This window comes from Mchenga conophoros, linkage group LG14 (assembly GCF_057382185.1).
Source record: "Mchenga conophoros isolate Kocher_MC1m ecotype Shallow Benthic linkage group LG14, M_conophoros_male_GT1.1, whole genome shotgun sequence".
Lineage (NCBI taxonomy): Eukaryota > Metazoa > Chordata > Actinopteri > Cichliformes > Cichlidae > Mchenga > Mchenga conophoros.
In genome coordinates this window covers 8,903,397-8,930,975 of record NC_140539.1, presented here as the reverse complement: position 1 = coordinate 8,930,975, position 27,579 = coordinate 8,903,397, and the positions used below count along the sequence as shown (strand labels likewise).

Here is a 27,579-nt window from a genome sequence, read left to right as displayed (position 1 = left end):
CACATCACTAGGGCCTGCCATAAGCATCTCAGTGAGTTCTGGCTTCTGCCATTTCATTGGTTGTGTCAAAACAAAAAAAGCCCCCGTGTGATCTAAACAACTTAGTGAAAAAGTGAAAATTCCCTTCAGTCAGAACAGGAACACTGGCTTCACTAAGGAGGAAAATAATTTAGGCTGCTGTGGTTTAGTGAATAACAAAACATCATTACCAAAATGGGTGAAGGTTCATCACAACCTTCAACTCCCTCTGCATAGAGGTCCTATATAAAACCTGCATCAGTGTGATCCACTTGTCAGTTTACCCTGCATTTTACCCTCACTTGATAGAGCCATGGGCTCAGACCCAATTCTGCCTTAGTGCAGAAGGTAATTGTCTACTGAAACCAACAAGGTCACATCATCTGCAAAAAGTACAAACTTAAACCAGAGCTCGGAAATTAAAATTTTCGATTACTTCTAGCCAAGGATACAGAAACAGCTCTCACTCTGGTAATATAGGGACCGGTCTGTCAAAGGCTTAGGAGACATTGGCACCAAAAACTGTTTCCTCATTTATCATCTATGGGTTTCAAAGGTGTATTCATGCATCATACATCATGACTGTGACAGAAGGGTTGTACAGGAATGTATGTACACGTGTGTAACCTGCTCCTGGAGTTGGACATGTAGAAAGAGTGGGCCATATTTTTCTTAGTTTAAAGCCTAATCAATCAGTTTGTTCCCTTTTCTTCCTGTGGTCTCCATGGTGATCAGAATGGGCCTTATGCATCGTCCTCCATGTGAGGTTTCCATAACGATAACATGGAAGCACTTGCTACATTGCTGACAGCAGTGTGACTGGTCTGTAATTAATTTTCACTTTTACCCTTTTTTTCACACAAAGAATCATGGCAAAATGACTTAGACACACAATAACAGTGTGTCTGTAATGAAGGACTGTTTGTCTGGAGCATTGCCAAAGCTGAACATGAAAAATGATTTGGACTTTCCCTCTTTCACCCCTTTATTTTTGTGTTCTTCTGATGAATTGGGCTTTGGTTCTGTGCATCAGTGGGAAAGCGCTGGATGTTTAGCCTGGAAAATAAATGGTTTTTTTGTGTCTGGGTGAACAACAGGAAAGTTATTAGAGCAGCATAGAAATCATCACTGCCGTTTTGTGTTGCATGCATTTTGGTTGTATTCTCATCAGGTTCACATTCGTGAGAGATCAAAGTTTCCAAATTACTGAAATCTGTCGCTGCGGGTTGAGGATTTGGTCCTTAAACCCTCAGTGCTGTGTATTCTACAGTCTGTCTGATAAATAAAGATCTGATCTCTTGGCAGTCATTAAAGTGATCACTATGTGTGAGCGCTGGGGATGTGGGGAGGGAAAGAGCATTGGTCTCTGTGTAGCACAGCAGGAAACCTTCAGCAAAGGGCACAGGCTGCTCACAGCATGCACACTGGTCTGCTTCAGTGTGTGTGTCTGTGAGTCTATGATCTTTGCTCAACAGAGGTTGTGTACAGACCTCACAGTAAACCCCGTGTTGGCAAGAAACACTGAGGAGGCAAACTCAGGGTTGCAGTTCAAACAGAAAGCTTAATCTTTTTCAAGATGTCGACCATGTTCACAATGATGCTGATATATATTTTTTTCTTCACTTTCACCCTGCATCCACACTAAGCTATAGTATTTTAGACTCTGAGAAACAGAGCTTTAAGACAATGTTTCCTGACAGAATTTATCCTCTAAAATGAATCCATTTCAAAACGCTCAAAATCTAGCCTAAAGCGTTATGAAGGGGGAAAATGGTGGGAGAACAGGATGCCAAATAGGTGAAAGACAGAAAAAATGCACATTTGCAGGAAGGAGGAAATTAGTTGTTTTTATTGTTTCCTGTATGAAAGATTTCTGTAGAAGTGAGTCAGTAACACATCATTGTAGCTTCCTGAGCAATGCTCAAGTATACGTTTCATAGATCAAACAGCAGTGTCTGTTTACTAAAAACGGTATATTAGTGTATTACATTTTGTTTGACTCAGAAAAGTTCAAGATACTGGAATTAGTTAAATTGCAGCAGTAAAGCAAGCAATCACAACGTGAGTCAGAGTTGGAGGCAGCAGAATGGAGCCAAAATCATTACTCAGACGCTGTTCTTAATTCATTGTAGTAATAACGAAACTGTTTATTGTTTACTGACTGTAAGTATACCTAATTGTTCTTTGGAAATGTGTTGTTATTAGATGACTATTGATTTTCATGACAGGAAATGCAGCGTATCAAACATTCATTCAGTTGAATTGCTCCCATACTATCCAATAGTTTTGTTGCCTAAAGGTCCACTCACACATGCCTAGAGACCAGCTGCTGACCGCCTGGCAACCACCATTTTTCCAGTAGGGAAAGATAATATTTCCTGACCGGTTGTGAATGGTTGCTGGAGGTTGCAGGCAGATGCTGTTAAGCTGATTGATAAAGCTCCAACCACACTGGCCTAGAACCCCGGTAACCACCCATCACTACAGATAAAAGTAAATTTTGGTTCAATTCACTTTTATTTATACAGCGCCAAATCACAACAACAGTCGCCTCAAGGCGCTTTATATTGTAAGGTAGACCCCACAATAATACATACAGAGGAAAATCCAACATTCATATGACCCCCTATGAGCAAGCACTTTGGAAACAGTGGGAAGGAAAAACTCCCTTTTAACAGGAGGAAACCTCCGGCAGATCCAGGCTCAGGGAGGGGCGGCCATCTGGGGTGGGAGGGGGAAGACAGGACAAAAGACATGCTGTGGAATTTCTTGACTGGTTGGTGATTGGGTTGCTGGATTGGTGTTGCTAGGTGAAACTGGTTGCAAGAGGTATATGGTCCTGCACCGAAAACCTGCTGGTGATTGCTTTGTTGCTGAAGACACCAGCTTGACAGCAAACACTCACCAACTGCTCACTAAGCTTGATTGCAATACAAACTAGAAATGGAGAGCGTTCACCTTAAAAGTCAAAGTTGAGCCTTTTGAAACACGTTGGCGGTAAGGTGCAACTTTTACTTTGAAGGTGAGTGGTTGTTTTCAGTTTGCATCACTTGTTCAAGTTTCACTGCAGCTCAGTGATGAGTTACTGAGTATTTGCAGACAAACAGGCGTCTTTGGTGACCGCAGCATCTACTAACAACCAAAGCAATCTCAAGGTTTTAGGTGCAGCAGCCTCTTTATGACCGAGTTCACCGTTTGACAGACCTCTACCGAAAAGGAAACACACATATTTGGCTGTGTGGTTGAGTGGTGTGATTGTGGTGTAAGCTTAAAGGACGTGATCGAATTCTCATTTCATTCCAACACCTAATCTGGTGCGGCACCTCTCCGTGCAGTTAAATACAGTTACACTATGTTCATCTACCTCGAATTTTTCCTGGCTAGCTCCTTTTCTTTCCCCCAAGAGAAGATTTGTGTCTCCTCTATGAGGTACAACTTGACCTTAACCTTCCCTCATTCTTTCCCACACTGCCTCCACCATTTTCCATTTGATGTAAATGCAAATGATTCATCATCCTCCACTGATACAGTATCAGCAGTCCATGACGGGTGGGAAAAAAGTGATTTTATGGAGTAGTTCTCCTTTCCAACAAGTCTAGTACCTCACAGGGACTCTTTTACATAGAACTAGAGTATAATGTAGTGTACCTATGGAGTCCCGAAATGTGTCATTGTCTTGCTAGTTAAGGCTCAAAACGAAAATCCATGTGGATTTTTCAAATACCGAAATAGCAATTGTCATTCCTATCATTTCTCAGTTTTTCCATCTCGTCCCTCTGTTCTCGCTCCCTTCTCCTCTCGTCTTCCAATGTGGGCAGCAGGCATTCAGCCTCTTATCAGTAGAATCAGCCAAGCACAGCCACTTTGGAGCCACAGATAGGCAGGAATTGGCTGACAGTGTGGAACTGCTTCTGAAAAAGAGAGAGAGATATTAAAGATGAGGAGGGGCAAGAAAGGGTGGGGGGTGTTGGGGTGTTGGGGGTAAGGAAAAATGACTAATCATAAGGAAAAGAAAACAATCTGAGGTGTTGATTTTCTTCATAGAAAAATTCCTGGAGATAAGGACTTTTTCTTCCAATCACAACATCCAGTGCAGTCTCTTTTGCACAGCATACACTATCTCCCATGCCATCTTCAAAAACTGGCAAGCTTGCGTTTATGTTTGACTTTCGGAAATCCTTGCAGCTCCAGAACTCAGCAACTTTTTTCCTTCACAGTTTAATTCAAATACTACACATTTTGTCAAGTCCCCCTACATATAAAATATGTGTTAGCCCATTTGAAAGTGAGATCAGACTGCAGCTAATCGGCCTGGAAGCTGATCGTCTCCACCTGTCATGCCTCATCTCCTCTAAGGTAAACACAGTGATGTTTGAAAAGGCGGCTTGCTAGGTGTGAGCAACTAAAATTGTAATTACAGCGAGACAGGTGTCAACAAAATAGAACAGGCTATGCAGACAAAGAGAAGCTTCCTGTCATGTGACGCCACTGAAACTGCTTTTTTTGTTTGAGTATCATGAGGGATTAAAATCATAGGTTTGATTAAAGCATGAAACCTTCAAGGATGGTACAGCCCAGGCAGCCAAGAAGGGTCCAGTTGCACCAAAGAGTGATTGCTCTGATTTTACAAAAACATCACTCCCAAAGGCTAAAACTGATAAATAAATAATACAAATTGATGTGAGAAAAAGAAAACTTTGTACAGTTATGTGTTGTTCTTTGTGAATATGGTTGAATCCTATAAATGTTGGTGCCTTTGAGGGAAATAAATATTAACAGCAAACTGTTGTACACTTTTACAGTGTTTATAGATCTATATGGTTTTTCTTTATTCAAGACAAAACTCAGAAAACTATAAAGGGTTAAGATAAAATTATGAATTTGGAGTATTTTGTGTTTAGACTCTGAAAATTGTGGCTGTATACACAGTATAAAGAATGAGAAACCTGAAGGCTAGGCTGTCCCATGTTACAGCCTCGCACTTCCGGCCTTCTCTGTCTTCGAAGGACCCGGCCCATGTAAACCTCCGAAGGAGGACCGGGACTATGTCCCTATGAATTGGGACATAGCTACAGAATGAAGGTGAGTTGACAGGGAGACACAAATATCTAACACAGGAAGCTAGACACTAGAGGATGGAGAACACAGAGGGAAGATAAGACACATTAGACACGAAAGGAACCTAAATCAACCTAAACAAGGAACAGAGAACTAAGAAAACTCAGAAACGTATGGAAATCATACTCAGGAACTAGCACATTATCTTAAACCTCACTCCAGAAATACCTACCAATTCAAGGCAAGCACAAACTGCTGGTCACTACCTCGGGATCATCGCCTGAATAACATGAACGAAGGTTACACTACTTAAACGTAAAACCACAAATTGTACTTCTATCTAGGCTCCACACAAACTGTTTCCTTTAACCAGTGATTAACTGTTATTCTGGCCACATGGGGAAATGCTTGGAGTGCAGTGTGGATATTGCTGGGGGCGATGCCTGCGGAATATAAAGCGGAGGACAATATGGACACTCTGTCTGTAACAGGCAGTGAGTGAACGCCATGTGATGCTTTAAAAAGCTGGGGGAGAAATTTAGGAGGGGGGGAGTGGTGATAGTGGTGGAGTAATCTGTCCATTTTAATGCATCTCATTATTAGGGAAAAAGAGGCCCTGTGACATAGAGAGGGGTAGAAGAGGAATAAAAGGAGAAGGGGAGGAGATGAGGGGAAGATGTTGGAGTGTAATCAGACTATTAAGCTAGTCTTTCATCCACTTTTAGGGGTCTGCATATGCACACAGAGCAACTTACATGGTCGTGTATGGGCTCACGGTATCAGATGCATTAGGCATACTTCTCTGTTTGTCTTTCGTTCTTCTGGGTTGCAGTTTCATGGCTGCAGATCTATAGCATGCTGGCATTTAGGTGACCTTGAAACTCACCTGGCTGTTCATTTGGCATTTATGTGTGTTGCCCACCTGCTTCGCCACAAGCTGCAAGAGATGACACAATAAAATGTTTCATGTATTTAAATAAGGCAGTGATGGTTGTTGTTCTTTTTTGATATTCATTTAGGTTTTTTTTTAATTTAACATTTTTTCTCTGTAATGTGAAGCAGTTGCTATAACTGGTCACACTGAGAATCCACAGTGCAAACGCTACAAGTCTACACTGCAGACTGTAATTGGCCAGACTGCATGGTTTTGTCCCAAGGGCTAAAATGCAGAAATGCTAAATAATACATTTGCAGAAGTAAATTTCTTGATATTATTCCAAAAGTTGGAGGAGGCCTGAAAAACTAGTGAAAAACAGCAAATAAAGAATGAGGACACTTTCTGTTTCGCCTCTAGCTTTACATTATTTAACACCTGTCCATAAATTTCCAGCAGCACCTTGTGTCTGTGATAATCCATAGTTAGAAGCGCTGCAACCACTGCGCGTCTTTTGTCAAACACACCTCATTTGTGTTGAACCCTAAAGTATTTCACTAGTAGTATACAGTAAAAGACTGCCATGCTAGCATACCAGCACACAGACTTAGAAGTAACAAATAGTCAGTACTTTCTATTATACTAGCTACACGACACTTAATCAGAAATCATAAATGCGAACATAGGATATAATTTGGATGTGTCACACAGTTAAAGTTTTTATTTACCACTTAAATCTATCTAATCAAATTTTAGCAGTCAAAACAAAGGGGTGGGTCATTACCGCCAAAGGTACTGAGGTGTGAATCTTAAAGGTGGGCAGATCAACTCAAATAAAGTATTGATACCAGTGCTTGTATTGGTATTGGATGGATACTAGCATGACTGGACTTGTACTTTTATTCTACCCTCTAAAGTTCAGGATGTAGCCCACTGAATTGTGGTAAATAAATGATCTTTATGGAAATTGGAAACACTCAAATGTGTTCAGAATTTTGCAATATGCTGATGATTCATCTCATAAGTCATGACACACTGCTCTCCCCTACAGCTGGCTTTATAGGTTAAAAGTATCCATATCAGTATCAGCAATACTGGTCCTGTATTTCCTTAGTATCTATTTGATACCAAAATTTACAGTGTTGCACAGCACTAGTGAATCATTTACGAGATATCACATGAGCTTTTGAAATCAGATTACCTTCTGTTCCTATTCCTTATTTGTTTTTCTAACAGTTACATAGTTGTACAGCTCTGGTGTTATACTACCTTGGTAAGTTAAGCCAAATCTTTTACTAGGTAGTAATTATGACAGTCTAGTTCTAACGAATTAGACATCGCAAAGAATACTTTTGATCAATTTTGATCATCAGTTCTTCAGAAATTGATTTTCTGAGAATTTATCTAATAGTTGGAAAGTTTATCTCATTCTAGCAAACCAGAGCTCGTGGAGCAAACTTCCACAGAGTCATTCAGGTAGAATATGTGAGGTCTGTTGGTGTAATGGGTGAGAATTTTTCACCACCTCAATCTGCATATGTTCCGTCAAATACTACATATTCTGCACCACATGCCTAACGATGCTAATCACAGAGTCAACACAAAACATTGTCATTGTTTTTAACACTTGGAGTTTGCATCGTGCATGCACACTCACACACAACATGCACGCGCACGGCATTGAAAAACAGGTCTTACTCACTTTTCTTATTGCAAGGGCTCAAATGCTGCATTAGCATAATTTAACACGGGAAATGTGTGAGTCATGGGGAGGGAAGAGCTTATCATCTAAAAGGTTATCTGCATGTTCACACACACAGGCTCACATGCACGCAGACCATCAGGAAGAGGGCAAGATATTGTGAATGATAAATCAAAGAAAGAGTTGAATGACTAATGATGGAATTTTTTTATCAGATTGTATCAATTTGCAGGTCCTGTGGCTTCCACTGCAATCAGATTATACTTTAAACAATGCAAGCAGTAATAAGGACTCGATTAGATTTTTATTAGTTGCATTTTTCACTTTCAGAGATCTATAGCTGAAGACTTACTTAGTGTCAGCATGACCTCCAAAACCTGCCCTTAGGCCGGTTGTTGGGGCATGGATGACACCGCGCACTCAGGGAACTGACTAATGCATATGTGAAATGCATATATATATTATGTAGTGCATGCTCTTGGCGCCGGATCGACTAAGTGACCAAGCTTCTTTTTTGAGATTGCTCTGCAGAATTACAAGTAGTCAAAAACAGAGGTCTGAATTCAGCGGACATTTGATTTGATCAATTTACAGCAGGCAGAACCTTGAAGAAGAAGCAGCGGCAGGCATCAGATGAAAAAAAGTCTTCCGTCTGGCCTTCCCAGTGAAGTTTAGTAAACATGTGAGAGCACCAGAAAGAAGAGAAGATTAGCTTGTATCAAAATCCTCCCTCCTTCTCTCCAGTTCGCCTCTCTGTCTCTCTCTCTGTCTCTCTCTCTCTGGTCCAGCAGGTTCAGCTGCAGCGAGTGGCCATGAAAAATGGATGAGTGTGTTTCTCTCTCACTCACTCACTCACTCACTCACACACACACACGTATACACTCACACTTCTTTCTTTCCCCTTCACTCATCCCGTCTTTCTCCCTCACTGCAGTCTGATCATGCATGGCTGTAATATATTTATTTTGCCAATAACTCGAATGAAGACCATTTCTTTTCCTTTTTCCTTTTTTGTAATCTTGTTGCAGAGAATAGCAGAAGAGAACGAGCAGAAACAAAGGAAGAAAATAAAATAATAAAAGAATAAGATGGGGCATTACTGCTGCCCAAAAACGTGTGAGCAGGTAAGGCAAAGTAGAGTCGTTGAAGCGCAAAGTCTGCATCTGTTCCATGCCCGAAACCCCCTCCCCGAACACACACACACACACACACACACACACACACACACACACACACACACACACACATACACTTCTAGGAAACGTCACATGTTAGTCAGTGCATCTGCCACCAGTGCCACCTCATGTTCTCCTGCACCTTCTGATTATAGCACTTTGAATTTGGGTTTGTGGGTAGATTTATTCATCTCTAATCTCTCCACATCCTGTGTGTGTCTGTTTGTGTAGGGGTGTGTGAGAGAAAGAGAGAGAGGTGCCTTATACGTTGCCTGAATGTGGTAGCAAAAGCAACAGAGGAAACAGACAAAAAGATTGACCTTTCTCTAATCAACTCTGGTTGTGTGCATATATATGTGTGTGTGTGTGTATATATTTGATATGAGCGTTCAGAAAATCACCGCCACGTTTCTACTCTGCTAGCGTCAAACCAGGAGCACATTGACTGATATTTATCCAGTTTTAAAGATGAGGAGTGCTGAGCTGAAATCGTCAGCTCGCCGCCTTTGATCATTGTATTCACATTAACCTGAACAACCTGAACTGACTGCACATCAGTGCACTAGCTCAGAGATGATTGATTAATGGCAACCAGCGAGTGCAGGCTCAGAAATGGCCGGCCAGAGTTATGGTAAATAATTTGGCAGCGTTCTCTTGCATTCTACTGTGTTGTTTACGCCTGCAAGAAAAACACATACAGGAAAAACACTATTATCATTTCCATTTGATTTTTATGGCCTATTACTAATCTTAGATGGGCTTTCGCCCCGGTACTTCTTTGGCAACCTGCCGTTGTACCCTCTCATATCCCAATTGTCTCCACCTCAAATTGCTTAAGCCCTGTAGTCCTTTAGATGCTAAGAGGCCTTTGAACTGGAGCCAGCATCTTTACGCTTCACTCAGTGGCGAGTCTTCAAGCAGCTCAAATATTCATAGGGGCCACGTCTCACCTGGCATACTGATGGACACTGCACCCTGTGGATGGGAACAGATGTGTCAAGCGTGGTCCAAGACACGGGCCACAGGTACAGTATATGAACTGTGTTATGGCACTGGCTGTGAAAATGGTTAGAGAGTTGCCAGTAGAATGGGTTATGCCATTTTATTGCAACATGTGATGGATACTACAGCAAGGTGCAAGGACTTTCTTTTATTTCCATGAAGGTCCTCGGTGTGGGTTATACGGCTCTCGACCGATATAGAGGTGACTGTAAATGTTGTTATGGGGGTTGTTCAGAGGTTTGTATGAAAGTTCACGGTTAGGTCACAGCGGGATAATAAGACTGCTGCAGTGATGTAAGTTCTCCTTGTGCTGGTAAACAAAAGCATGCTGGCTAAGAAGAGTGTATTTTCAAAATATAGAATTTGATTATTTAAAATAGCTTAAAGGACAGATGCTCAAGTACCCGCAATGAAACTTGAGAGGTCTGCTGTAATCATGCCGCTGCTTAGTGGTGATCAAAAGAATACTTCCTAAATCTCTTTTAGTGCTGCTGCCATCATCATCTGCAGTCTTAGTTTGTGCAATATTGTATTCAGAAGTTTGCTTTTCTCTTTAAATATGAGGCTGCAGCAGTGTGAGTTAAACTCATTCAATGTTTGTGTTTGCTTGGACAGACAAACATGGACTTTTTTCTTTTCTTATTAAGGGACTGAAACAATCTTTGGAAGGTACCGACTGGATTTGTTTGTCTCGGCCTGCTGGAAGTGTTTTTTAACTGAGTGAGGACTGCTGGATTCTGCCTGTTATCTCTTACAATAGAATTGCAATTTGGAAGTCACATTTAAAAAGCAAGTATGAAAAGAAAGCATGATCACAGCCATCTGTTAGGGTTGGCTGTCAGAAATGCCCGTAGATGTAGATGGTGGTCACCTTCTTCTGACAGTTTTTCCAGAAGAAATAAAAACACTCACAAAATCCTAAATATAGACGTATAAGAGAACCTAACAGGCAAAAAAAACCCCCCAATCATGTTGTTTTACTGAGCCATGTACACAGCTGGGCTTTACAAAAGGTTTAAACTGTGTTTTGGCAGACATATACTCATTATTATCCCAGTTTACGGCTATTGTAGTAAAGATGAAGCTGTGTGTATTTATCTCTTTTTTCTTGGCTAAATGTATTCATAACATGATTGGCGATTAGGGTTAAACGCAAATTCATTTTTTAAGCCATTTTTAGCTCAGGGATTCTGATTTGTGTTAAAATAGACTCTTACAAAGCCAGATTTGCTGCTGTTAGTGTAATAGCTGGATGTCTCCAACATAATCTGGATAGCTCTCTGTTAGTCATTAAATACAGTACAACTAAATACAACTAACAAGTCGAGAACTATGAGAACCGCTGGCAAAACAATTGCTAATGACCATTCAAGTTGGTCGAATTGGGTATTCCAAGCAGAAATGCTTTCATTGCTCTCACGAACACATGAGAATTGTTTTTGAGACATTTTTAATTATTTCTGGAAAATATTCATCTTCCTCAGCAGCCCTGGTGTTTGCAAATGGCCAGTGTCAGGTGTTAGCCTCACCAAACCAAAGCCTCACGCTACGGATGGCTGTGCTCTATTATGCAGAGTCTGGATCTAGATTAAAGCAATTTTTCATAACCAGATATCATTTGGGCTGATTACAACACAACAGGTTCCTTTCCCCACATGGTGTTCAGTTCAATTCATCACACACTTCACAACAGAGGCATTCTACACTTGATTACCAGACAGGAGCTATCGTATGTAATACATATGTTCTCAGCGCTTAGTGAATGGAGTCTGGAAACGCTTCTTTGCCGTGCCAAGAGAAAGATGCATTCATGTTCATGTTTCCTTGTGCGGGTCAATGCATTTTAGTGTGTGTTCTTTTTAAGGAGTTCCTACCTAAAGTTATTTATGACTCGTCTTCTGTGCTTTGTCCCATGGAGTGCGGCTCTGAATGGTTTCAGGATTTCACTGGAAGCAAATGAATAGAGGTTGTCAAATTATAAAACATTTAAGCTGTTCAAACTGGCAGTAAAGAACATTCCAATAATCGTAGCCATTTAAATTAAATTACTTCTTATTTCTGAGTTGAAAATGGCTCCCTCAAGCCATTGGGATGTAACTGCCTTTGTTGACCTGTCATCGGCTCAGGAAAATAATTGGTACCAGGTTGAGATGGGTGTAACCCAAAGAAAAGGCATTCAAATCAGTGCCATTTAGACTGGGAGCTCGGGGGGTTGCGGTGGGGTTGCGGGGCAGGCAGTTCTCTTTGTATAATCTGAGTGTTGTGAATGTAGCAGAATGAATTTAAATCAGACACAGATAAAATAAAGAAACAAAGAAAAGCAAAATTGGAGAAAATAGAAAGGAACAACATTGGGTGAATAGAATCAACTTTTTGTGATTTCCGTACCTGGATGATTGAGCATCAAGATCATCATTTCATTTCTGTGCCATTTAAAGTCATAATAATGAATTGTTAATTGAATTCTATCTAGAGGTTGTGGCTCCATCGTATAGTGGTTTACACATCGACCTAACAAGTGAAAGATCGCTGGTTTGATCTCAGCAGGAGAAGCAACTCCGCCTGGGGCATCCAATCGTAAAAAAAAAACAAACTCAAACATGTAGAGGCATCTGCTACGGTGAGCAGCTTTGGAAATGATGTTTGACGTTCAAGGAAATCCACAGTTAAAAGGAAATTCTTCAAGTTCAATATATTGTTTTCAAAGTCATTGAGTATCTGTGTTTCTCCTTCCCCATATTAACCATGCTTAATTATTTGGACGTAACACGCAACAATGGGTCATTTTAACAGCTTGCACAAATGACCTGTGGAGGTTGTTTTCTCGAGAAAGATGCTGTCAGAAGTATTCCAGACGAATCTGTTATAAAGTCGTTGAAAAATAAAGACAGAAGTGCAGTTCTGTATCTCCAACTGAGCACCTTAAGGTCAAACAAGAGCAGATTGTTCTTAAAAACCACATTGGGGGACACTAGTAAAGGATCCTGCCACGAGGCCTGGGGACATAAACCTTCATCTGTGCTGTAACAGAATGTGTTTACTTGACAAAGTAAAAAGCATATGTTGTTTTTGCACGAACCGCACTGATAGATTCTGCTGTCCAAAGGGTGACAGTCTCACACATTTCTGTTTCGGTCCATCGGTCTTCAATATCCACCAATTCGTCTGTAGCAGAGGGTCAGAAATGAGTTGTCTCTGTGCTAGCCAGCTGGTCATGTGACAGCTGCAAGCCATATGCAGGAGCACTATTCTGAGTATTGCTAGCTTAGCGTTCAAGCCCCTGTGCTTTCACTCAGTAAACCCTCCACATCCCCAGCACTGCTTCCCTCTGACTATCGTGACTGCCATCATTCTTACTACTAATAACTGTGAAGAAAGCAGTCGCACTGGAAAACAAAGCAGACTATTATAGAAGTTTAAACAAGCTCATAGGGCAGACAGGCTGTCTGCTAAGTAGCACAGATCGAAAGCCACCTTCTTCATTCAGGTGTAATTGTTTAATGCATTCAAGGTACAGCTTTTTCTGTGCACTGAGAACTAAGCATTAATGTAGTTGGAGATCCACAAAGACACAGTGCAGCTCCTTTTGACCTTCTCCATACTTCTCCATAAACACTCAAAAATGGCATCTGCAGCACTCTTTTTTGGCTTGGAGCCATACTGCTGAACTGATCATCATCCTTCTCCTTAACTTAGCTTCAACAAATCTTTCTCATATCTTCATGGTATGGCTCATCAGTTTTATCCCTCTGTACCGACTACAGCTCTGCACATCACCTTTGTTTTTCAAAACTGGTACCTCTCTCACTCCCCAGGATTGTATTAAAGAGGCTGGTTAAAAAGTCCAGTCTGTCCCTGAAATCTCCACACCTCCACTAATATGCCATTAGGTCCAATGTGTTTCCACCCTTCATCTCCTTCATAGTTACCCTCCCTTCCTTTACTAAGAGTACCCCCACCCCCAATGGCTGAGTTATCCAGTACTACATTTTAATTAGAAAATTAAATATATTATGGAGAGCGAAAATAATCAGGCAAGCTTTGAAAAATCTTTAGATTAGTATTTTGAATGTTATTTTATATGAATAGTAAATGGCCTAAATGCTGTTAATATTTTCAGATATAATTTGAAAAGCCTGGGCAAGGTTGAGTGGAGGTGATCTGTTGATCTCTTTCAGAGAAACTCAATTAAAAATGCTTTATGCTCCTTTCATTGCTGATTTTAATACCGGTCTTGATTTGTTTACTCCCCCGCATTTCATGTGGTTTATGTTGTTCTTTTTCAATCACTTTTGTGTGCACTAGTATTTCATTAATGTACATTTGCCTGTGGCTTGTCCACCAAGTCCGCTAAGAGTTTCTTTGACTTACTAAAATGTGCCGTCCTCTATAGATTATAGAGCGTCTAAGTGGAAACAATCAATCCTTTCATGCATTGCGTTGTTTGCGTGTGCTTGTGCAATGGTCTTTTGCTTTGTGTGAATGGTTTTCTTTATATGTTTGTGTGTTTACACTATTTAAGTGCGGGTGTGTTCACAAGTCTGGCCTCACGGCTTCTGGAGCACTTCTGGGCATCGAACAGCCTGTGAATGTTTGGACCAAGGTTGTCTGCAGTGAACTGATGTGTTCCTCTTTTGAAACGACTGCTTCTTTTATTTAAAATAGAGTTAAACATAGTTGAAGGTGTATGTATATAAGATGTGTGCATTTTTTGCCTCAATGTGTTTGCATGCCCTCTGTAGAGATGTTTATTGCTCTGCTGGTTACTGATGAATCTCTGGTTCAATGGAAAGTGACTAACACAGTGCAAACCTACAACAGTGGCCCAAATCCATACCCTCATATTTGCTAACAGTCCCATTAGTCACATATTATTGTTGTTGCATTCTTGGCTACCTGTAACTCAGTGTAGTTTTTATACTCTCAGCACACATCAGAAGAGGCACTTAACGCCCATCTTTAATTTACGGTACATTCAAAGCACCTACAATACAATACACACCAAACAGACGTCATGCTTAATCAGTTGCACCCCCACACCCCCCATGTTTTTCCACCTGAATTAATTTGCTGCACAAAAGTGCAATATAAATTTCAGGAAAATTACATGCAATATACAGCGTGCGTGTGTTCATGTGTGTGTGTGTATTCTCTTCAGTATAATAAACTTAAAATATAAACACTTGATCTTTGGCTGAGTTAAAAAGAGGTTGAGAGGATGTTGTAATGCACAAACACTTTAACAAAGCAACAACAACAGAAAAAACTAAAACAAAACAATTGATTGCTTCAGTATTTAGCAGCATACATAGTGGGTGCTACCCAGGGTGCAGATGTGCATCATAAAATGAAGAGTGCCGGTCGGTGGGAGGAACAGCACAATAATTGGACATGAGTGAGCTTTGTGGTTCATAAGTGGAGACTGTGCGTGTGTGTGTTGAATACCTGCTATTGTGTTTCGGTTGGTCTTTTTGTTTTGTCTGAACTGCATTTAACTTTGTAAAACACTAAAGTGTTCCTGTGCCTTCCATAAGAGCTTCTTTAACACTGTCATTTTTCCTGTTTGCTGCTTCAAATAGCGCACTAGCAGCTTTAAGAGATCCTCTCGCATAAGTGTGGCTTTGCCAACGTATGCCTCCTTTACCAGTCTTCCAGGAGTTTCCTTTTGATAGGGAAGTAGTTTTGATTATGTCAGGTATGTCAGTAGCATACCCAGCAGTCAAGCCTGATTGGATACCGCTTCTGGGATTTTTATTTTGCTTATCGGTGTTTGTTCATTCTGTGCGTATCATCAGGTACATATTTTGGAGATTTGGTGAAGGTTAAAGTGCGCTCAAAGCAATTTTCTCCTTTGTGTACATCGCTGACTTGCAACCTCTTCTGTTCTCACGGTTCACACTCAGGGCTCCATGGTCATGCACTTGAGCTCTCTAGGTTTAACCACAAAAAGCACACAGACACAGACACACACAAGAGAAACAAATACACAAGAAGTGTGTAAGGGAAACAATATCCTTTTTTCATCTCTGTGCCATTTGGGCTTGAGAATTCCAGCTTACCCCTGCAGTCCATAAAATGCCTGTCAGGTTAACTGCTGAGTCTACATTAACTGTAGGTGTGAATGTGTGTTTGAATGGTTGTCTGTCTTTCTCTGTTAGCCTTGCAATAGACTGGGCACCTGTCCAGGGTCTACCCTGCCTTTCACCCTATGACAGGTGACAGACTCCAGCCCAACTGTAACTCTGAATTGAATAAATTGAAGAAAATAAATGCATGGCTGAATGGATGATTAAAATACCATTAAAATTACAGGCTGCTGATTTCTTTGACAGTTAAAATTATGAATTCAGAAGAAGGGCAAATACTTATGTCATCAACTATATATATTTCTCTCTCCAGGTAATATTGTAACAAATAAATGTGGACTTGTGTGAAAGCTGATCCTTTAGGTCTGATGGCTAGATGATTAGGTCAGAGCATCTCCAAACCTGTAGCTCTTGTGAGGTGTTCCCGGTCTGCAATGATCAGTATCTGCGCAAGTTGGTCCAGGGAAGGAACAGTGATGAACCAGCAGCAGGGTCATGGGCGACCAAGGCTCACTGATTCAGGTGAGGACTAAAGACTGGCCTATGTAGTCCGATCGGAACAGATGAGCTACTGTTGCTCAAACTGCTGAAAAGGTTGATGCTGGTTCTGATAGAGAGGTGTCAGAATACTCAGTGTCACAGTTTGTTGCGTATGAATCTGGTCCTGGCACCAATATTGGGCACGTGAGCATCAGAACTGGATCACAGTGCACTGGAAGAAGGTGAGCTACTCTGATGAATCACATTTTCTCTTACATCATGTGGATGGCCAGGTGTGTGTGCTAAATATGGAGCACCTGCCACCAGGTTACACTATGGGAAGAAGATAAGCTGGCAGAGGCAAATGTGATACTTTGGGCACAAGTTTGAAGTATTGAGTTGGCCTCTAAATTCTCCAGATCTTAATCCAATCGAGCATCTGTGGGATGTGCTGAACAAACAAGTCCAATCCGCCTCAGAACTTACAGGACTTACAGGATCTGCTGCTAACACCTTGGTGCCAGATACCGCAGCACCCCTTCATGGGTCAAGTGGAGTCCATGCCTCGATGGGTTGTTTTGGCAGTGAAAGGGAAACTAACACATTGTTAGGGTGGTCATAATCATACACCTGATAGCCGCTATCAAGTAATAATAATAACAAAGTCATTTTAATGTGAAACCAGCAGGCTACAATGAGACAGACGCCATTGATTTCCAAATTATGTTGGAAATCATAATTTGGAGGCAGCAAGGTGCAGCAGGTGTTTCATTATCAATTAATAACGTTTCTGTGCAAAGGATGAAAACTTAACTTTAGCTCTAAATACACAGTGTAGAACTTTTATCATCACACTGCCAAAGAAGGGCATTATTGTCTCCTTCTACAGGAGCAAAAAGTAATGTTTCAGATATATCTGTTTTACATATTATGTGATAAGTTGTCCTTCACTCTATGCTGATTTAAACAAGTGTATTGGTGTTGTTTAAGGCAAAAGAGCATATATTGAATATATTTTAGACTTAATTGTCTTCAGAGACAAAAAAAATAAAGCTTTTGTGTTTTGTTTACAGTGGAACTGTCTCACCAGACATTTTTTATATATTAGGATTGACAAATTTAGCTCTGCTTGAAGCTGTTCCCCAACAGTATGTCAGTGGGGCTAATGAGCCCTCTTTAATTCTTTTCTGTTTCTGCTCTCTTGAACTTTGTTTTTGGGGAGGAGGAGAAATGATGCATTTTAGCTCTCTTTTCCTGCCCTTAATCCCTCCAGGATCAGGTAAAATGAGCTAGATATCTGCGTGGATGAAGTTTGTGCATGTGTGGGTGCGCGTGTGTGTTTAGCAGAGGTCCAAAAAGAGTCCCAGCAGGGATACTCTTCCTCTCATCTCCTTGCTCAGTTGCCTTCGATTTTTAGAGCAATATGAGAAAGATAGAGAGAGGCAAAGTGGAATGGACTGCCAGGAAGAATCATGAACACGCTCTTAGGAGCACAAGGGACTAAGTGCTGTGGAGAGCTGAGTGTATGTGTATGTGCAGGGGGGGGGGGGGGGACACGTGTCCACGGTATGTAGGCGACTAAGATGAAACAGCCTGACCAGACTGCATGCATTTGAGTGAAGAGGCTGAAAGTAAAAACACAAAAAGAAATGAACAGAAAAAAGGGGAAAAAAACGAAGCCAACTAAATCTATTTGAGAACAGACACAAGAAGAAATTGTTTCCAAGGTCATGCCGCTGTAAGTGTAAATGTTTCCTTCACGCACACACACACGGGGCCACATACACACACGTCTTTAACCAGATTACTGTGCATAGTGCACTTCATGTTCCATAAGACGGTGGCCTTCGTTTCAAAAGCCCAGCCACTTTAAAAGGATTACACTGGGGATACTTTTATTGGCTCAATGTGTTTTCAACCCCCTGTTCACAGCTGGCCTGAGGTGCCATATTAACTGGGCAGAGGAAAAATTCTGCCTGCAACAAAACAGACCTGAGAACTCCCTGCGACTCCTTGTTCTCAGTTCATACATGAGGCCATCTGCAAATACGAGGACACTTACTGAGCTGTGAGAGAGAGTAGAAGTGGTCTGAGTCAGCCTAGGTGTTATATATTTGGTTTGCTTCCTACAGTGTATAGAGCAGTGGTTCTTAACCTTGTTGGAGGTACCAAACCCCACCAGCTTCATATGCGCATTCACTGAACCCCTCTTTAGTGAAAAATAAAATGTGATTTTTTTTACTGGTGCACAAAATGAGCCATGCATGTGTCACGGTGCGGCATGGCACACCATGGAAGGAGTGGGGAAGGAGGACCCAGGCGCGGTGCTCTATGTATAAACAGTGTGTTTATTTACAGAGTGGAACAAAAACAACAATAAATCCCCGTGTTCTCCCAGACTCCCGTGTCGTGTCTCTGCGTGAATAGTTCGTGTCTCTGTGCTCTCCGCTCCCGTGTCAGCACCCCCCGGTGCTCGCTGCTCTTCGTGCCTTCCACGCTCCTCCTGCGGGAAACAATAGACGCAGCCGTCAGGACACAAATAACCGCGGGCATACACTTACACACATTAACTCAATTCAATGGGACGACTAACGTGGAGTCTCAAGGAAATGATCCCGCGTCGGTGGGAGCTCCAACTCTCTCCTAAGTAGCTCCCCCGACGAGGCCTGATCAGCAGCAGGTGTGTGACTTCGGGTGTGGCCAGTCCTTCCGCAGGGCCACACCCCTCAGGCCTGCAGGTGGCTGAGCTCCATCCTCCAAGCATACCCGCAGACACACACACACACACACACTCACATCTACAAGCATGGAGAAGAGCAGCAGCAACACCAAAATACATATAATAATAATAATATAATTCATAACTGCTCAGGGATCCTGGGTTGCTCAGACCCAGGACCCTGACAGCATGTCATGGCGAAGGCTCTGCCGAACCCCTGAGACCGACTCACCGAACCCCTAGGGTTCGATCGAACCCAGGTTAAGAACCACTGGTATAGAGCTTACCACCCAACTTATCTAATGCACGGTTTCTAGAAGTCTAAAACAAAGCAGGCAGAAACGGAGGTTTTTTACACTTAACTGAGCAGAAAATGATCAGTATATTCATGCATTCCTGCTAGTCAATTACATTTTCCTGCCCCTCCCTGAAAAAGTCCACCAAATACTATAAAATAAAAACAGACTGAAAGGAATAAAAATAAAAGTAAGATAAAATAAAAGTATGGAGCTTTTACATGTACATCTCTTGCAGTCAAGTAAATGTCAAGCTTCTATCTAAAATAATATTACAAATACACACACACACACACACACACACACACAGGAAGCGGGTGGATTTATTAGGTGCTGGAGTAAAAAAGAAAGGAAGAAAAGTCATTTCTGTTGGGTGGAGAGCAGCTAAAAAGGAGGACGCAGAGATCAGGGAAGCTGATAGGAAAATGTAATGTATTAAATAACAAAAACACAAAGAATAAACTAGCAGTCAACAGTATATAATCTCCACAGACACAGTAACCTTAAACCAGACGTTTGAGAAACCATTACTGGAATCAGTCGTTTGGGTCTCACTATACAGCAAGCTGCCTTTCACTGGGTCCACCTCATCTGACACCAGTTCCACAAATGCAGCTCCGTTGCTAGTCTCCAGTTTCCTTGACATCCCATGCAATGTGATTTTTAATGCTTCCTCGCCTTTCTTCGCTGTCCTTGACTAAATTGTCCTTCACTGTGCTGTCCTTCACTCTTTTACACCAGGTGACTGTGCAGATGTTGACCATTTCCTCAATTGGGAGATGTGCATATAAAATTTCCAAAAAAAAAATGTGTAAATAAAATCCAACAAATCCAAAACAAAGTTTACTAATAGAAACCAAACAAGATAAAATATTAACATTTATTTAACCCCGTGACATCAACAATGTCTCTAATCCTTTCAACAGCTTTTTTTTTCCACATAAAGGGAGAGGTCTCACTGGTCCCAAATTCAATCTGCAACATGAAAAGGACCACGGGCATACAGGCAGCATTATAAACAACTCTCATCATCTTCTAGTAGAAAAAAAAACAGAAGCGCTGGTCCTAACGTGGCATCTAGGACTACAGAAGCAACTGAGACACAGTAGTCATAGCAACATGTTGATTTCATTTTTTTGTCTTTTATCAACTCTGTCTTTCAAAGTCAATCAATAAAAGCTATTCAGACCATTATTTTTAAGCCTTCTCAATTTATGTGCCTAAATCAGCATTTCCTAACCAGAGACTTTGACCTTATCTCAAAACATATCCAGCTGCCTCTAATTGATTTGAATTGCCATGCTGTTTCCAGACCTGTGTATGGTCCATGGTTACACTTTATTATTTTCCATCAGGTTGGCTCTTTTTTTTTTTACCTGTTTTTGGTAGAAAGTTGGTCATGACTGAAGCAAACTGGCTCTGTCTTTGTTTATAAATTAGCACATTTTAGTAGATCAGCTGCAGAACCTTCTACTCCTATTGGTGCATAATATGGTAATGCAACCACACGCTAATTTGCCCCCTTAGTAAAGTTAGCCCATGCTCTTGAACTTATTTGAACTGGATAGGGTTCAGGGATTTTCTTCTAGCATGAACTAGACTGAAGCGTGTGATCCGCAGCTCTGAGTGTGCTGTAGTCAGCAGTAGATACCCAATAATGTATGTATTGTAGGTAACTTTAATATACTCTGCAGCAACCCTTTTTTTCATATGCATTCATTACATTTTGGCAGGAAATTAGTGTACTATGTGTAGATCAGGAATTTACACATTATATATGATGTGTAAATTCCTGATGATTGCATCTGCAATAATCCCGCTGTGGTTAATTTTCCTATTTTTCAGTGACTTATCAAAACCTCTAGTGACAGTGGCAGCTAGTTTGTAATTAAAGTTCCAAACTTACTGCACTGGAGAAAAAGCTCCACTCAGGATAGTTAGCATCTACAAGTCCATGTTGTGATTTCTCCCTTAACCAAACAGAATGATCCCCTTTCTGTTTTCCTGCTTAGTTCTGTCCATTTGGACTGCTCATAGAGCTCTTGATCAGAGTCCTGAGTGAGGATGCCCATAGCATTTCAGAGCAGGGATACTGATCATTTTTCCATGATTTTCAATTTTATGTACTTGGTAATTTCTTTAATCATTCCACTTTGAATGGGTCGATAATAACTCACCTTTTCCTGTAGTGTTGGTAATAAACTTTGCTTTCAACGCTAACGGTCAGGGTAGCTTAGTTATAAAATGAATTTGCAATGGCGTGCACTAGTAGGTTCCATTTGGGTGGAGGTGTGAACCTCTACCTGAGAGTAATAAGCATTTGAACACCTAGCAAATGCTCATTGAGTCTGCCACTGATTTGTGCTGTCTGCAATGGTTCAGGTTGTTCTGCAGAGAAATCAGCAACGTGTTTGCATTAGCACTGTCATGTAACAACAGCTGCGGCAGTGAAATTATGCAATTATACAGCGGAAAGTATGTAATCACAACATGGATTTGAATTGGTTAATGTAACAGTTTCTTTTGATGGAAATCTGAAAGGCACATGTTCTGGAAAAATATAGCATAGTTACAACTTCTTTGTGCACGCAGTACAGACAAGTACAGCTGTGTCTGCTGCTGCTGTGGGTGGTGGGATTAAGACTGGGGATGTTATCTTCCTGAGACAGAATCCATTTCAAAGAAAATGTCAACTATTATATGAAACTGACATATGCAGGATGTTGTGAATTCCTCTACAAAAAACATCTCGACAAAGTTTGTCAAACAATATGACAAACTGAAACTGTTCCTAGCGACTGTTTTCAAAGTAATGTTGAATGTTTGAATATGCCCGTCAGTGTAACATTTTGTAATACGGGCATCTCATTCCTCTGTAATTAGATCACATTTAAATATAGGCCCACACCAAATTTTAAATGTGAAATTATGATATAATTCTGTTGTTTTTACCAACTAATACTTGGAAGTATATACACTAGAATAAGGAGGAAACAAGCCAGGTTTATACAGGGAACAATAATTATACTGCAAGTAAATTTAGACAATGCATGAGTTTTTTAAGTGCCTTCAGAAAACTAACTTCAGAAATTTGCCTAACTTCCAAGTATTTTACATGAAAGCTATGTTTGAGCAGTCGTTGTGAGAGAAAAGCTACGTTAGACTTGACTCATTATAAGGTCACATAGACCTGCAAAGTTTGAGGGGATTTACTTTTTCTTGTGAGTTGGTAAGGGAGAACAGTCCTTGCATTTATATTGGTAAAATAAAAGGACCACTGAATTAGAGAATATTATTCATGTTAAGATAATGAATATTAATTAAAAGTGTAAATAAATAAAGATTGGATTCATCTACTCCATAATCAGCCTACGCCTGAAAAGTACAGGGTATTTATGATGTGAGGTGGGGTAATAAAGTTTGTTTTTATGTAAATTTACCATCAAATTACACACTACCTGAAATTACTTAGGAGTTTGCTTCCTGTAAAAATTTGGCTTAAGAAATTATTGCATATTATATTAAGTAGTGTTTCACTACTACTTGTTCTCCATTAGTTTCTTTCATATCCTGTAAAAATGTCAAATTAAAAGTAGAGATTCTGATGTAAATGCACCATCATAGTCTTTACTGTTTAGTTTATTCTCAGTATGCATGTGATATGTGCACTCAGTACACATCATTTGTGATTCTTGTGACTCTTCCCCCGCAGCAATACTTTGCAGTGTAGGTGTATTTAATGGCATGTTCGGAGTGCATGTGAAATTTGAGAAAAGCAGGAAGCTGTAAATGCCATATCTCGAATTGCACATACAATAATGGAGCGGGGTAATGGCTCTCAAATGACGCACAGAGAGAACATTTGTGACTGTGAAGCCATTTGATAAAGAGGGGTCATGATAGCTGGGGGTAATGGCACCAGAAGTGCGTATTCAGCTCCTGTGAATCTACCCTGGTCATTTGGATGGATGCTTTTAGTTTTTTTTCTTCCTCTGTGTACCTTAATGCATAACACTCCTTCATCTCTCTCTTTGTTTTTCTCACACTTCCTCAGGGGCAGTCACAGACGTGGGGGTGTTACACAGCAGCAGAGTAACTGTTCAGTGAGCCTTTTTTCTGCGGGTTAATAAGTCCCCACCTAAAACAGAGCAGCGCACACGGTGATACGGGAGAACGGTGACTTACGACACAGAGACAAACTTCGACAATTTGTATTGTGCATTTCCGCCTCTCTCTTCTCCTCTCTGAGGCTCTTTTTTGGTCTTGCATTTAGACTCCAGAGGGGGATTTTGCACTTCAGCCAAGGTGGATGGAAAACAAGCTTATGATAAAAGCCTGACCTTTGTCTTGGCTCTATCATTTTGCTGCAGGGACAATGTTGAGGGAAGGATGGCAGACAAATGTCAAAAGAAAAATGCCATTGCTCACCGAGGTGGAAATAAAGGCGGACTTTGATATGTGTGGCAGCACTTACCTCCTCTGTGTTTTTTTTTTTTTATCTTCTTGTGTAGTGCAGAACTATCAGCGCTCCTTTATGAGTTTTTCTTTTTGTATATGAACCTTTGAGCTTGATTGTTGTTATATTGTTTGTTGTTTTTTGCCTTCTTTTTTTTTTACCATGGTCAAAAGCCTGCTGGGTGTTTTCACACAGCGTTGTGTGAACTTGCTGCTTTGGATTTGTTAGGCTCAAAGGCTGTAGGTACCTGCTGCAATGCCACTGTGCTCTCCAGCATGCCACTGAACCTCCCCTACTGCCCTCCCAAGCAATAATCAACACACACACAGACACACACACATGCACACACTCACGTACCAGACACCAGGCGCTTGGATCATACCCAGAATGCACAACTTGCCAGGACCACAGAAGCAGCAGGCACACAAACATGCACAGGCCTATATACTGCTTTTTACACCTACACATGTACACACAAACACACCTAGGGGCAATGCAGAGCAGACTCTGAATGATTGGGTTATTCTACTCTCAACAAAACCAAAAAAAAAAAAAAAGCACAGTGTGATCCCGCTTTATCTCACTCAGCCCAGGGCTGCAAACAGCTCATAATCTCAAGGAACTAAATCCAAACAGAACAGCCACAAAAGGCCAAAGAGGGGGCAACAGGTGAATTATTTTCTGGCCGTGTCATGATTTTCAATTACAACCCAAAGGACACACAAGGTCTATGTGTAAGGATTTTATTTTTCTATTGTATGAAACTGTGGAGTTTAGCTTCCATTGTGTCCTCCAGACACTGTTCTAAGATGAGAGGACAGCAGAAGGAGCTCTGTACCAGGCACAGCGCAGGTCAGGGTGTCACTGTCTGAAAGGGACTGCAGAGAGACAGCCTCAATGTGACCCAGGTGTTTTGGCAGGAACACATTTTCTTTTGCTGTATGCTCTGACTGACTAATGAACTTGGAACTTGCTTGCATTCTACTCAAGGAGAAAAAGCAAAACAATAAAAAAAAGCCTTTCTCCCCCATATGGAGAATAAACTGAATTTAAAAAATCCTAGTAATGCTTTTTAATACAGTCCATCCATCCATTTTCTTCCACCTATCCAATATATCCGATACAGGGACGCAGCCGCCATGGTGCAACATGCAGGTTACACCATAGACAGGTCTGCAGGTCTCTTACAGAGAGGCAGACAACTATTCACACACACATTCACATCTATGGTCAATTTAGAATCATCAAATACCCTAGGACTTTGAAATATTTTAAATAATTTGATTGTAAGTGAGTAGTGCTTGATGGTAATTTTGCAGAAAAAAAAGCAATATTTCCTGTCTTACATTGTAAGTACACGGTACTTTTGGGTACATGAATACAAATTTACTCACGCATTACTTAAAATTACTTGCGCACTCCTTAAATTTACTGACTATAATTATTTATTTATTTACCGTTAAACCTCAATTATTACCTCCTTATTCAACTGCCTACCTTTGAGTATTTATAGAAAAATATAATAACAATGTCATTTGAAATTAAATACATATCATTTAGGAGAATTATACCCGTAGTCATGGGTCATATCACATCCAAGTGTTTTTCCGAGTGTTACCCACTATACAAAAAAGGGCCACATTCATGAGTATATGAGACATATTGTGCCATATTTATTGTGCCATATAGAAAGTAAATGCTTACTTTGTACTTTCTTTTCAAGATCCTGTTTACAGATTACTGTCAAGTTTCTTAATCATTACACCATCCATTGATTCAAATTAAATAATCCAACAATGATATTCAATAGAAGCAGAAACCAATTCTTCATAAACTGGTATCTATGTTCCTTTTCCTTTGTTTTATTCAATAAAATACACTAAAGACTCGACCCAAAGCTCAACCCAACATTTTGAGAAAGGCAGTTGACAGTATTTTTTTCTTTCTCGAAAGACTAATCAGAGCCTTACAAATGCACATCAGGGTAGCCTCGCAAGTTACACCAAGACCTTTGCATTTCATTTCTACTAGGCAGTCTAATTGTGTTGAATGCTGGCATGAGGGAACTAAAAGGTTACATTAACTCCTCACGTATTTCAAGATCCTGCTTAGTGAAAGAAGAAGAATAGTGTACTATTTTAGCGGAACAAAAGACGATATCATAGTATATATTTTTTACAGTGTAGTCGCCATGTGAGTGTGACTTTGGATTTCTTGCAGACATCTGCATTACAACCTGTGGGTGTGAATTTACAAAGATGTGGGCATTTAGTAGGCAGGGAGGTACTAAAGGCAGGCTTTGATCCAAGGTGCAATACTAAAAAAACACTGCACCTCTAAAATACCCACAAAGTTTTTTTTAAATGAACTTACACTATATAATACACATTTTCTCAGCTCTCTACCTGTATTACCCGTATAGTCTAACTGATCTTAATTCAAAATCACAGAGCGAGTACTCAGAGCAATGTAATAAAGTCTTCCCCCCCTGCAGATCAGTCCTGTCATCTTGCTCTGTGAAGCACAAAGCCAGCACACTGAGTGCAAAGAAGATTAAAGTTTGCAAAGATCTCCAAGGTTCAAGGAAGCCATGGATCACTGCATTGAAGAAGTGGTAGTGGGTAAAGGGGGAAAAGTGCAATGAGAAACACCCCTTGACAATGGCAGAGCTGGGATGTTTCTTGATAATTTGCAGCAACCCGCTGATGGACATCTCTGAGCCTCTCCGAGCTGGCGTGAGCTCCCCGTTTGCAGTGTAGCTGTAATTGCCTGTTGGTCACAGTAATGGCTAACTGTCTGTGCTACGTTTGCTTTTCATTATGTTGATGTATTCATCATGGCCCCCTTTTGTTGACCTTATCAATCAGAGTTTAATTTCAAACAAATTTCTTTTTAATTACAACGGTTTCTCTTCCTCCCCTGTCCCCCCGAGAGGCTGTTCAGATTGCAGCACCCGCCTGTTAAGGGGTGGCACCTGCCAGCACAGTTACGGTGGCACACCGTTGCTTGGTCAGAGATTAATCAGCCATTATAGCGCCCCTGCCATGCCCAGAGCCTCAAGTCAAATCCACGACACTCAGCTTAATTGGCAGTGAAACGACAGAGGCAGATAGTCCCCCTGACCTGCAGCCAGCAGTAAAGGGCACATGAGCTCCAGCATTCACCTTTCAGCTGTCACACAACCTGATTATATTAGCCCGTACAACTTTGATAACTGGATTGCCTAAACCCTGAGATTAATTTGAAGTACAAAAATGATTCAGTGGCCTTTCACTTCACTCATTTGTGAAAAGACAATGAAAGACAATATTACAAGAAAGTGGTAATTATGGAAATGTTCGAGTAATACATTTGATTAATTTAGTGGCAACAAACCCAGTAAAAAGCAGAGAATATTGAAGAGCTGAAGGCAGTAATGGGTTTCATTAAAACAACTAAAAAAGAAAAATGGTTCCTGCTGCATTAGCTCCTGCTGACCACAAAGCCACAACCCCTGCATATTTTACTGCTCTCAGAGCAGGGCCACACCAGCTACCGCATTACACATGCAACTGGCAAATCTCAGTGCGTGTTTGGTATTTAAGCTGCTTTAGCATGGCAACTGTTGCCGTGCATTGGCAAGCCACTTTGCAACCCATCTCCCATTTCGCTTTATATACATATCACATCACCATATAAAGAAAATGCAGAAAAAATAACCCATCCGATATATT

At 40.9% G+C, this 27,579-nt stretch overlaps 1 protein-coding gene and 1 long non-coding RNA gene across 2 annotated transcripts in view; one reads left to right on the top strand and one right to left on the bottom strand.

The window, feature by feature from the left end:
• Positions 1–27,579, top strand: part of LOC146559205 (calsyntenin-2-like) — a 331,275-nt gene that overhangs the window by 75,454 nt on the left and 228,242 nt on the right. The gene's annotated exons all lie outside the window — the stretch shown is intronic.
• Positions 18,726–20,443, bottom strand: LOC146559207 (uncharacterized). The gene is made up of 2 exons (XR_014888286.1): positions 18,989–20,443; positions 18,726–18,898 (listed from the first exon to the last, which is right to left on the bottom strand). It is a non-coding gene; the product is annotated as an uncharacterized LOC146559207 (long non-coding RNA).